Source organism: Salmo salar, chromosome ssa18 (assembly GCF_905237065.1).
Source record: "Salmo salar chromosome ssa18, Ssal_v3.1, whole genome shotgun sequence".
Classification (NCBI taxonomy): Eukaryota; Metazoa; Chordata; class Actinopteri; order Salmoniformes; family Salmonidae; genus Salmo; species Salmo salar.
In genome coordinates, this window is record NC_059459.1 from 27028272 (window position 1) to 27040787 (window position 12516).

The window sequence follows — 12516 nt, forward strand, 5'->3', positions numbered from 1 at the left end:
TATTCTGACATTTCACATTCTTAAAATAAATTGGGTATCCTAACTGACCTTAGACAGGAAATGTTTACTAGGATTAAATGTCAGGAATTGTGAAAAACTGAGTTTAAATGTATTTGGCTAAGGTGTATGTAAACGTCTGACTTCAACTGTATTTTTTCTTACATTGTTAGCCCAGAATTTCTTAAGTGTTATTACATACAGCCGGGAAGAACTATTGGATATCAGAGCGACATCAACTTGCCAACATTACGAACAGGAATACGACAATCCCGAAGGGTTCGTTTGTTCGCACCACAACCCAGGGCATTGAATCTGATTCCAGAGGCTGACCCAAATCAATGTCGCCGCAGAAGAGGTAGTCGGAGCGGCCTCCTGGTCAGACTTCGGAGGCGTGCACACCACCTACCGTTTCCGAGTATATTTCTCGCCAATGTCCAGTCTCTAAGTAACAAAGTTGACGAGATCAGGGCAAGGGTTTCTTTCCAGAGAGACATCAGGGATTATAACATACTCTGTTTCACTGAAACATGGCTCTCTCTGAGTCGGTACAGCCTCCGGATTCTTTACGCGTCGCGCTGACAGAAATTAACATCTCTCTGGGAAGAAGAAGGGCGAGGGTGTATGCTTCATGATTAACGACTCATGGTGTAATCTTAACAACATACAGGAACTCAAGTCCTTTTGTTCAACTGACCTAGAATCCCTCACAATCAAATGCCGACCATATTAACTTCCAAGAGAATTCTCGTCGGTTGTTGTCACAGCCGTGTATGTCCCCTTCAAGCCGATACCACGACGGCCCTCAGGGAACTGCACTGGACTCTATGCAAACTAGAAACCATATATCCTGAGGCTGCATTTATTGTAGCTGGGGATTTTAACAAAGCAAATTTGAGAACAAGGCTACCTAAATGCTATCTGCATATTGGTTGTAGCACTAGTGCAGGCAATACACTGGATCACTGCTACTCTAATTTGATGCATACAAGGCCCTCCCCTTCGGCAAATCTGACCACAACTCCATTTTGCTCCTTCCGTCCTAAAGGCAGAAACTAAAACAGGATGTACCCATGACGAGAACTATTCAACGCTGGTCTGACCAATCGGAATCCAGGGCGGGGGAGAGCGTGTTTTGATCATGCGGACTGGGAAATGTTCCGGGCAGCCTCAGAGAATAATATAGATTTATACGCTGATTCTGTGAGTGAGTTTATAAGGAAGTGCATTGGAGATGTTGTACCCACTGTGACTATTAAAACCTATCCTAACCAGAAACTGTGGATAGATGGCGGGATTCGTGCAAAACTGAAAGTGCGAACCACCGCATTTAACCATGGAAAGATGACTTGAAAAAAGAAACAAAAAGAAAACCAGCCACGTCACGGACACCAATGTCTTGCTTCCAGACAAACTAAACACCTTCTTTGCCCACTTTGAGGATACAACAGTGCCACCGACGCGGCCCGCTACCAAGGACTATGGGCCCCCCTCTCCTTCTTCGTGGCCGACGTGAGTAAGACATTTAAACGTGTTAACCCTCGCAAGGCTGCCGGCCCAGACGGCATCCCTAGCCGCATCCTCAGAGCATGCGTAGACACCTGGCTGGTGTGTTTACGGACATATTCAATCTCTATCTATCCCAGTCTGCTGTCCCCACATGCTTCAAGATGGCCACCATTGCTCCTGTACCCAAGAAGCCAAAGGTAACTGAACAGGTAACTGACTATCACCCCGTAACACTCACTTCTGTCATCATGTAGTGCTTTGAGAGACTAATCAAGGAATGATATCACCTCCACCTTACCTGCCACCCTTCAATTTGCATATCGCCCCACTAGGTCCACAGACGATGCAATCGCTATCACACTGCACACTGCCTTATCCCATCTGGACAAGAGGAATACTTATGTAAGAATGCTGTTCATTGACAACAGCTCAGCATTCAACACCCTAGTACCCTCCAAGCTCATCATTAAGCTTGAGGCTCTGGGTCTCAACCCCGCCCTGTGCAATTGGGTCCTGGACATCCTGATGGGCCGCCCCCAGGTGGTGAAGGTAGGAAACAACATCTCCACTTCACTGATCCTCAACACTGTGGCCCCACAAGGGTGCGTGCTCAGCCCCATCCTGTACTCCCTGTTCACTCAGGACTGCAAGGCCATATATGCCTCCAACTCAATCATCAAGTTTTCAGATGACACAACAGTAGTGGGCTTGATTACCAGCAACGACGACACAGCCTACAGGGAGGAGGTGAGGGCACTCGGAGTGTGGTGTCGGGAAAACAACCTCTCACTCAAGGTCATCAAAACAAAACAGACACAGCATAGGGAGCACCCCCCTATCCACATCGATGGGACAGCAGTGGAGAAGGTGGAAAGTTTTAAGTTCCTCGCCGTACACATCAAGGACAAACTGAAATGGTCCACTCACACAGACAGTGTGGTGAAGAAGGCGCAACAGCACAAACTAACACAGAAAGGCTGCTGCCTACATACAGACTTTAACTCATTGGTCACTTTAATAAATGGATCACTAGTCACTTTAATAATGTTTACATACCTTGCATTACTCATCTCATATGTTTAAACTGTATTTTATACCATATATTGCATCTTTCTTATGCCGCTCAGTCATCGCTCATCCATATATTCATATGTACATATTCCTATTTCATCCCTTTACATTTGTGTGTATAAGGTAGTTGTTGTGGAACTGTTAGATTACTTGTTAGATATTGCTGCACTGTCAGAAAAAAAAGCACAAGCATTTCTCTACACTCGCATTAACATCTGCTAACCATGTGTATGTATGTGACCAATAAAACTTGACTCAGTGTTTACCATGCGCATTCATAAAACACTATGCTATAAAATATTTGTAATGAAACTCAAATAATGATCAGCAAAAGCTCCAGCCACACACACCTTACACATTCACAAGCACACTATTTCACTCTCACCTCTCTTTTGCGTACTCTCTCTCTCTCACTTTCTCTTTCTCTCTCTCTCTCTCTTTCTCTCTTTCTCTCTCTCTCTCAATTCAAAGGGTTTTATTGGCATGGGAAACATATGTTTACATTGCCAAAGCAAGTGAAATAGATAAAACAAAAGTGAAATGAACAATGTCTCTCTCTCTCTCTCTCTCTCTCTCTCTCTCTCTCTCTCTCTCTCTCTCTCTCTCTCACACACACACACAAACACACACATGGTTGGTGCAGGCTTGTTCATTTTTAGTTTTCATATCATTTCATCATCCTGTTATCACTTCTTCCCACCTTTCAGTGTAGATGCAATCATCCATTTGTCATTTTCCGAGGCAGACTTCGAAAGTCAAGTAATTTGTGTCTCCTGCTGCACATTAATACTTTAAAACTCATCATAACTAATTTATTTGGATTTCAATGTTCAATCGAATAAAATATACTGAACAAAAATATGAATGCACAAAAATATTAACGCAACATGTAAAGTGTTGGTCCCATGATTCTTGAGCTGAAATAAAAGATCCCAGAAATGTTCCATACGCCCAAAAAGCTTATTTTTTAAAAACATGGGTTTACATCCCTGTTTGTGAGCATTTCTCCTTTGCCAAGATAATCAATCCACCTGACAGGTGTGGCATATCAAGAAGCTGATTAAACAGCATGATCATTACACAGGTGCACCTTGTGTAGGGGACAATAAAAGGCCACTAAAAATGTGCAGTTTTGCCGCACAACACAATGCCACAGATGTCTGAAGTTTTGAGAGAGTGTGCAATTGGCACATCGATTGCAAGATTGGTTGTACGAATGGTCCAACGTCGTTTTAGAGAATTTGACAGTACGTCCAACCGGCCTCACAACTGCAGACCACTTGTAACTACGCCACCCCAGGACCTCTACATCTTCACCTGCGGGATCATCTGAGGGGGGAGAGGGTGCAGAGGAGTATTTATGTCTGTAATAAAGCCCTTTTGTGGGGAAAAACTCATTATGATTTCCAGGGCCTGGCTCCCAAGTGGGTAGGCCTATACCCTCCCAGGCCCACCCATGGCTGCGCCCCTGCCCAGTCATATGAAATCCATAGATTAGGGACTAATGAATTAATTTATATTAACTGATTTCCTTATATAAACTGTAACTCAGTAAAATCTTTGAAATTGTTGCATGTTGCGTATATATTTTTATTTGGTGTAAATAAGGTGTGGCTTGTTCTCCATCCTCCCCTGATTCAGAATATACAATGTGTCATGGCATGCTTGGTTCAATTTCTATTGATAAGAGGAAACCGAATATCCAATATAAACCAAATTGTACCTTTGTGCTGAACCTAACTATATACCTACCGGCTCTCTAAAAAGTCGGGTAAACAATACTTTCTTGTGGATATATTTTCTCAAATTTCGAGCAGCTGAATGACCATCTGCCCAGACAACTGGTAGAGTAAGTTTAAATGTGATTTTATTCAACATTCTGGCTTGTAAGGTACATTTAAACGATGTTGCACACAAATGTCTCAGGCTTTATATACCAATTAATTGTGTATTACAGCATGATTAATCAGACTAGCTGTAACTCACCAAATTAGATAATAGTACCCAGTGCCGTAGTGCCTCAGATTTTAACATTTCCACATGGAACTGGTTAATTGTCGTCCAAGAGACAACGGACTATAAAAAAAACATATGTTAGTAACGAGAAACATTGTTGCAAGTTCCAAATGAAAACACGTGCGTAGCCTTGTGATATACAATTGTTCTGTTTTTATTGATCTTTGAGTCCTTGTTGTATGATGTATTCATTGACGCCATCAGAACATTACAGAATATTAGTGTAGTTTTTTTACATGAATTTAACAGGAGCTTGAGGTTAGAGTAGTAGGCCTACATATCAGTATATTTATTTGTAAGTAAATCTAAATGCATTTTCACACGCTGTCAATTGAATAATATAAATCTTATTCAGAGTTTAAACTGACAGAACACAGAAATTAATCCATCTAATCTACGTCTGGTAAAACGAGGGGTGTGTGTCTTTTTGTCAATAACAGTTGGTGCGAGCTATTGCTCGCCTGAGGCAGAGTACTTTATGATAAGCTGTAGACCCCACTATCTACCAAGAGAGTTCTCATCTATATTATTCGTAGCCGTCTATTTACCACCACAGACCGATGCTGGCACTATGACCGCACTCAACCAACTCTATAAGGCCATAAGCAGACAAGAAAATGCTCACCCAGAAGCGGCACTCCTAGTGGCCGGGGACTTTAATGCAGGCAAACTTAAATCAGTTTTACAACTTTTTACAAGAGGAAAAGAAACTCTAGACCACCTTTACTCCACACACAAAGATGCATACAAAGCTCTCCCCCGCCCTCTATTTGGCAAATCTGACCATAATTCTGTCCTCCTGATTCCTGCTTACAAGCAAAAACTAAAGCAAGAAGTATCAAAAGTACCCATTCCTTTTATGCTTGCTTCGAGGTAAGCAACACTGAAGCATGCACGAGAGCACCAGCTGTTCTGGATGACTGTGTGATAACGCTCTCGGTAGCCGATGTGAGCAAGACCTTTAAACAGGTCAACATTCACAAAGCCGCTGGGCCAGATGGATTACCAGGACGTGTACTCAAAGCATGCGCGGACCAACTGGCAAGGTTCTTCACTGACATTTTCAACCTCTCCCTGATTGAGTCTGTAATACCTACATGTTTCAAGCAGACCACCATAGTCCCTGTGCCCAAGGAAGCGAAGGTAGCCTGCCTAAATGATTACTGCCCTGTAGCACTCATGTCGGTAGCCATGAAGTGCTTTGAAAGGCTGGTCATGGCTCACATCAACAGCATCCTCCCGGATAACCTAGACCCACTCCAATTCGCATTCCGCCTCAACAGATCCACAGTTTACGCAATCTCAATCGCACTCCACACTGTCCTTTCCCACCTGGACAAAAGGAACACCTATGTGATAATGCTGTTCATTGACTACAACTCAGCATTCAACACCATAGTGCCCACGAAGCTCATCACTAAGCTAATGTAACCGGTGCTGTACTGCACCGCTGTAGCTCTGTGTTGTGTGTGGTTGATTGAGACTGTAGACGTGGACTTCGGAGATCAGGTTGTTTTAATGAATCAGAATTCACTCTCTGCATCCAAAAGAAAAGAGAAAACATTTGTAGACCACAAATATGTTCTGCGAATCGTCGCCTCTTTCTCTGATAGTGCATCAAAATTATTTGCTAGAGTACAAAAATTAGTACAGCCTCTCCTTATTATGTATCAACAAATAACATATATTTGACATAGATAAAACCACATACCTGCATCCAAAAGAAAAGACAAAACATTTGTAGAGCACAAATATGTTCTGCGAATCATCGCCTCTTTCTACAACAGACATACAATACAAGGGACTGGGATCATTCGACGAGCTAGCCATCGTTCACACATACAATAGCTAGCAAATACCTTAGCAAGCTAGTAACCACATGTTGAATTCAGAATGTTAATATCATCCTAAAAAGTACAATTACAATTGCATCTCAACAATACCATCCACTTATGAGTAACCTCGAAATATACAACATTATTCATGAACAAAACACTGTGTGTATGACTTTGTGCTTAAAGGAATCAAACTTTTCTGAAGACGACAGAAAAAACATGCATACCTCTCATAGTGCATCAGAATGATTTGAGCACGAGCACGAAGGGCAAAACGTAAGTACACACTCCCCTATTCCCAGGATGCAGGCATGCATAACAACAAATCAACATGCCATATTAATATATGAACCTGGTGAAATTCACACAGTACTTTAACAACTGTTACACTAAGGACCCTGGGACTAAACACTTCCCTCTGCAACTGGATCCTGGACTTGGTGGTAAGGGTAGGCAACAACACATCTGTCACGCTGATCCTCAACACTGGGGCCCCTTAGGGGTGTGTACTTAGTCCCCTCCTGTACTTCCTGTTCACCCACGACTGCGTGGCCAAACACGACTCCAACAGCATCATTAAGTTTGCTGACGACACAACAGTGCTAGGCCTAATCACTGACAATGATGAGACAGCCTATAGGGAGGAGGTCAGAGAACTGGCAGTGTGGTGCAAGGACAACAACCTCTCCCTCGATGTGAGCAAAACAAAGGAGCTGATCGTGGACTATAGGAAAAGGCGGGCCGAACAGGCCCCCAATAACATCAACAGGGCTGTAGTGGAGCGGGTTGAGAGTTTCAAGTTCCTTGGTGTCCACATCACCAACAAACTATCATGGTCCAAACACACCAAGACAGTCGTGAAGAGGGGACAACAAAACCTTTTCCCCCTCAGGAGACTGAAAAGATTTGGCATAGGTCCCTAGATCCTCACAAAGTTCTACTGCTGCACCATCGAGCGCATCCTGACGGTTGCATAACCGCCTGGTATGGCAACTGCTCGGCAACTGACCGTAAGGCGCTACAGAGGGTAGTGCGTACGGCCCAGTACATCACTGGGGCCAAACTTCCTGCAATCCAGGACCTATATAATAGGCGGTGTCAGAGGAAAGCCCATAAAATTGTCAGAGACTGCAGTCACCCAAGTCATAGACTGTTTTCTCTGCTACCGCACAGCAAGCGGTATTGGAGAGCCAAGTCTAGGACCAAAAGGCTCCTTAACAGCTTCTACCCCCAAGCCATAAGACTGCTGAACAATTAATCAAATGGCCACCGGACTATTACGACTATTACTATTATGACCCCCCCCCCCGTTGTTTTTACACTGCTGCTACTCACTGTTTATTCTCTATGCATAGTCACTTCATCCCTACCTACATGTACAAATTACCTCAATTGTGTTACTTTTTATTCTTTTAGATTTTTTACTTTAGTTTATTTGGTAAATATTTTCTTAACTCTTCTTGAACTGCACTGTTGGTTAAGGGCTTGTAAGTTAGCATTTCACGGTAAGGTCTACACTTGTTGAATTCAGCGCATGTGACAAATACATTTTGATTTGATTTGATTTAATCTGTTTACCAAGTTATCCGTTCCTGTAAATTACCTCATCAGACGTTTTTAGTGTGTGCGTGAATGTGTGTGTGTGCGCCTGTATGTGCATCTGTTGGGGTGAGTCCCAGATGCTCTTTTCTGATGGCCATTATGGCAGCACATGTTTTAGGCAGCTGTGCTCTCGCAGGATCTAATCCCATGGTCTGCTGCATCTGCTTGATCTACTTTCCCTGTCGCTCGGCCATGCCTTCAGTCATCTCTCCACAAGGCATTTACATAGACAAACAGACAGGGTGTTGAAGTGCCGTGAACAACAATGGGTTTTGACATCCACTTTACTGGAGAATGACATGTCATGCCTAAGGGCCTTTTTTCCTGCCCACATGACAAAACAGACAAGTACATTTCTACCATTCAACAGCACATGGAGACATTCTGAGGGTGGAGCAGGGTAAGTGGTGGTAAACCTCTATTCCTCTCAGCAGCAGTGGTGGTGTGATGGAGACAGAGTCCAAATGGGTTCAATTAAGATAATCATTTATTTGAATCAGGTAGCAAACCACTCAAACGGAACAAACTCCTCTCAGACAGCCTTCTTCCTGAGACTGGGAAATAGAAATAACCTTCAGCCAGAGAAGACTTATGTCTAAGCATCAGACTGACAGATAGAACACTGTCTCTTACTGAACACCAGCTAGTAACTGATGATCATTTAGAAGTATGACAAATGCAATGATTCTCTAGGCATTGTGCTGATAACCTTACTGCATTGACAACCAACATTCTCCCATCAAAGAATGGTGTGTTTCAAATTCAACTGTCGTTAATTATATGTACTGGATACATGTACATACATTTTCATACTGGTCCCCTGTGGGAATTGAACCCACACCCCTAGCAACACAAGTGCCACGTTCTACCAACTGAGCTACACGGGATACGCATGGTACACTATACACAGTCCTTGTCCTTCTGGACAATGCAACAACAATAACAAATAATACAAGATAAGAATATGAACATAAAGTAAATAGCTCAGTAGAATAGAATAAACATTTTTGCCTGAGTATAAATAGAGGAAGACACAATCATAGCAATCATAATATGTCTGGTGTGTGTCTGTGTGTCTGTCTGTGTGTCTGTCTGTCTGCCTTTCTCTGTCTGATGTGTGTCAGTAACAACAGATATCTGTATGCGAACCATCAAAGAGAAAACTTTTTAAAAAATGGAGCTATCAGCTGAATCACAGTCTCAGAGCTGCAGCCCCTGCCATGATGCAGCCTGCTAATCCACCACTCACTGGCAGACTCAGGGGAGCAGGGACACCTTCATTTTCACTTCATCACATGGATGGAGAATACTAATGTGTTGTGATTCAGCTATACTTACCAACAGGGAAAAAGGAGTCTGAATCACCGTTTCAGAGAAACCAATTAGAGCCTCTGGCAATGGAATTATGTGACAGAAAAACGAGTGCCCTTTAGAAAACACAGGCAGCATAGGAATCTGGTGTGCACTCAGAAGACTGCAGCAGTCTCTTTCATATTGGTATCTGATACATAGCAGTAAGCTTATTTCAAATAACTTCATACATACAGGACTGCCAACAGTTCCATTATCAAAATATGTGCCTTCATTAAAGTACATGTTCCCCAGAGGTTGAAGTCTAGACTATGTGCGGTTTAGAATGGACTGTCAGAGGAAAGGTTATTACAGCATCAAGGATTTATTTATTTATTAAACAGCACACAGATCTCTTACAGAGTATGTTGAAGCGATTTTACATTACCATGGAGAAAATAATGTTTTTGCATATTTTGGTCACAACGTTTATTTCAATGGAAATGCATTCACTTGTGAACGAATAACTAAAATGCTCTAGTAGTACAGTTCAGGGGTAAATAAAAGCTACCACAGAGTTTAGGTCAATGGCTCCATCTGTTGATAGGATGTGTTCATGACAGAACAACCCCATGGGGATGTTGTTGCCATGTGCGATCAAGTTCAGTTGTGTTTTCATGTCCACCAATGAGCAGATGTCATGGAGTGCACATGCTCATATCTGAGCTCTAGCCACCTCTTATATTTTGGGGAAAATGACAACTAAAAGACAAACTTTGGAATGCAATAATTTATTTAAACAAAACAACTATTAATAGAATAAATTCTTGATTCATGATCAACAATCAACAGCAAAAATAGAATTAATAGGATTTTTTTTTTTTTTTTAAGGATGGGAAATGGTGGGATTCTGCTCCTCTTTCTCTCTTTCCTGTCTGGAGGCCACACAGCCGCAGGTGACTCATACCCCTCTTACAAGACTTCTTATCTTTGCCTAATAAGTACAAAAATAAAGTGTTTTTAATACAACATGTGGTGTGTTGGTACATTTATGTCATCTGGACCTGCCCATAGATCCATCTTCACTATACTGTCTGACTGTAACATATTTTTGCACATCTCTCTCCTGGGGTGTAATCATTACGTCTCGCAACAGAAACCGTTTACCGTTTAAGAACCAAACGGAAGCAAACAGAGCAATAGGAACCAAACGGGGAGGGACCAACCTGAATTTGTCCAATAGAATCTCTCGTATTCGTGGCAAATCTTTTTCCGTTTTTAGTAAACGGTTTCTGTTGTAAAAACATTTTGTAACAGAATGACCTTAATCAATCCACACCTAGGCACAATTCTTCCGGAAAACTCACTCATTGTGAGGGGATCCACAGCCGTATCCACCTCTGGTTTGTCAGAAAGTGCTCTGCTCACGTAATACTGCAAAAATATTTTGTTGCGTTTAATCATTTGATTATACTGGCCTTGAAATTATCTTAATCATTTAAAAAGCTGATTGAATTGTAAATGGTGGTGAATATTAAATTGTATACTTGTTTTAACACAGAAGTTCATGTGGTTTGTCCTCCTCCACTTCATCGATGCCATGGGACAGAAAGTCGGTTGTGGCTGGTCAGCTTTGACTTCTGCGCAGGAAAGGGTGTCAACTATGGACAGCTTTGGCTTTGATGTCTCTTGGATGTCACAAACCTCAGTGTTGTCATTGGGGATAGTGGCAACACACTGGGCACACCACATCATTTCAACGTGGAATTGTGGGTAATATTTGGTTGATGAATGACATTTCAAGCTTTATTCACCCACTCAAAAAGACAGAAGTTTATTGAATTCCCAATGTGTTATCACTATACTTTCAACCATCCTAAAGCACAACCAAAGTCCAATGAGAAAACAATATCAGACTTTTGGTTTAGTTGTCATGTAAATGTGTTATCACTGTGCTTTCAACCATTTAAAAATACAACAAAGTACAAATGGGAATACAATGTCAGATACTGAACATTAATACAACTTAATATGTAGTCACTGTGCTTCATCTAATAGCACAACCAAATGACCTGGAGTGCTGTTGAGATTACGTTAAAATACATGGTGTAAGTGATGATTGGAGATTCTGAGCAGATTATTAGGGCAATTGTGAAGCTCTCCACAGACCTGCGACCTTTGCATGCTATCTTGAACATGATTATATAAGAAGACATTTATACTTACAGGAGGCGAACCTCAAAATATGGCCGTGGAAGTGTTACACATTTTAAGGTTGAATAACGACTGTTACATTAGTTTATAAGATAGCCTTAAATAGCTGAAAGTTATGTTATTACAAAAATATTGAATTGTGTTTGGTTGACAACGCAACCAAATATCAACATCTATTAACCAATATAAAATTACGTTAATCCTATTCTTGAGCTTTTATATTTGGTTTAGTTGGAGACGTGAATCCAACATATCATTTGTTAACTTGTCGATAAGTTAATAGGCTATTTACTGTATTGCAAAAGTGATATTGCATTGTGTTTGGTTGTCAACAAATTCCAGTTTGTCTACAAATTAATGATTGATATGCTGGATTTACATCTCCATCTCAACCAAAAATATAAATTAAAGAAGAGGACTAAACCTAATCAAACTTCAAATGCACTTTAAATAAACTTGGATTTGATTTAGTCCTATTCTTTAACTTTGATTATTTTGGTTGAGATGGAGACTTGAATCAACATATTGATAAACTTGAAGATTACATTTGAAATCAACCAAAACTTGAAACCCTAGGCCTATATGAATTGTCTATTTTTAGTTGAACCCTGGGTTGAATTGAAACGAAAGCTGTTGATGACTTTGTAAATGCTATATAGGCCTAAATAGTATTTTTGATGATATACACTGAATATACAAAACATTCAGAACATGACAGACTGACCAGGTGAATCCAGGTGAAAGCTATGATCTCGTACTGATGTCACTTGTTAAATCCACTTCAATCAGTGTAGATAAAGGGGAGGAGACAGGTTAAAGAAGTATTTTTCAGCCTCAAGACAATTGAGACATGGATTGTGTATGTGTGCCATTCAGAGGGTGAATGGACAAGACAACATATTTAAGTGCCTTTGAATGGGGTATGGTAGCAAGTTCCAGCCATACCGGTTTGTGTCAAGAACTGCAACGCTGTTGGGTTTTT

The 12516-nt window shown here is 41.4% G+C and overlaps 1 long non-coding RNA gene across 1 annotated transcript; it reads right to left on the bottom strand.

The window, feature by feature from the left end:
* Window positions 1–10101: 10101 nt before the first annotated feature.
* LOC123728639 (uncharacterized) lies at window positions 10102–11006 on the bottom strand. The gene is made up of 3 exons (XR_006760272.1): window positions 10868–11006; window positions 10688–10754; window positions 10102–10314 (listed from the first exon to the last, which is right to left on the bottom strand). It is a non-coding gene; the product is annotated as an uncharacterized lncRNA (long non-coding RNA).
* Window positions 11007–12516: the final 1510 nt, after the last annotated feature.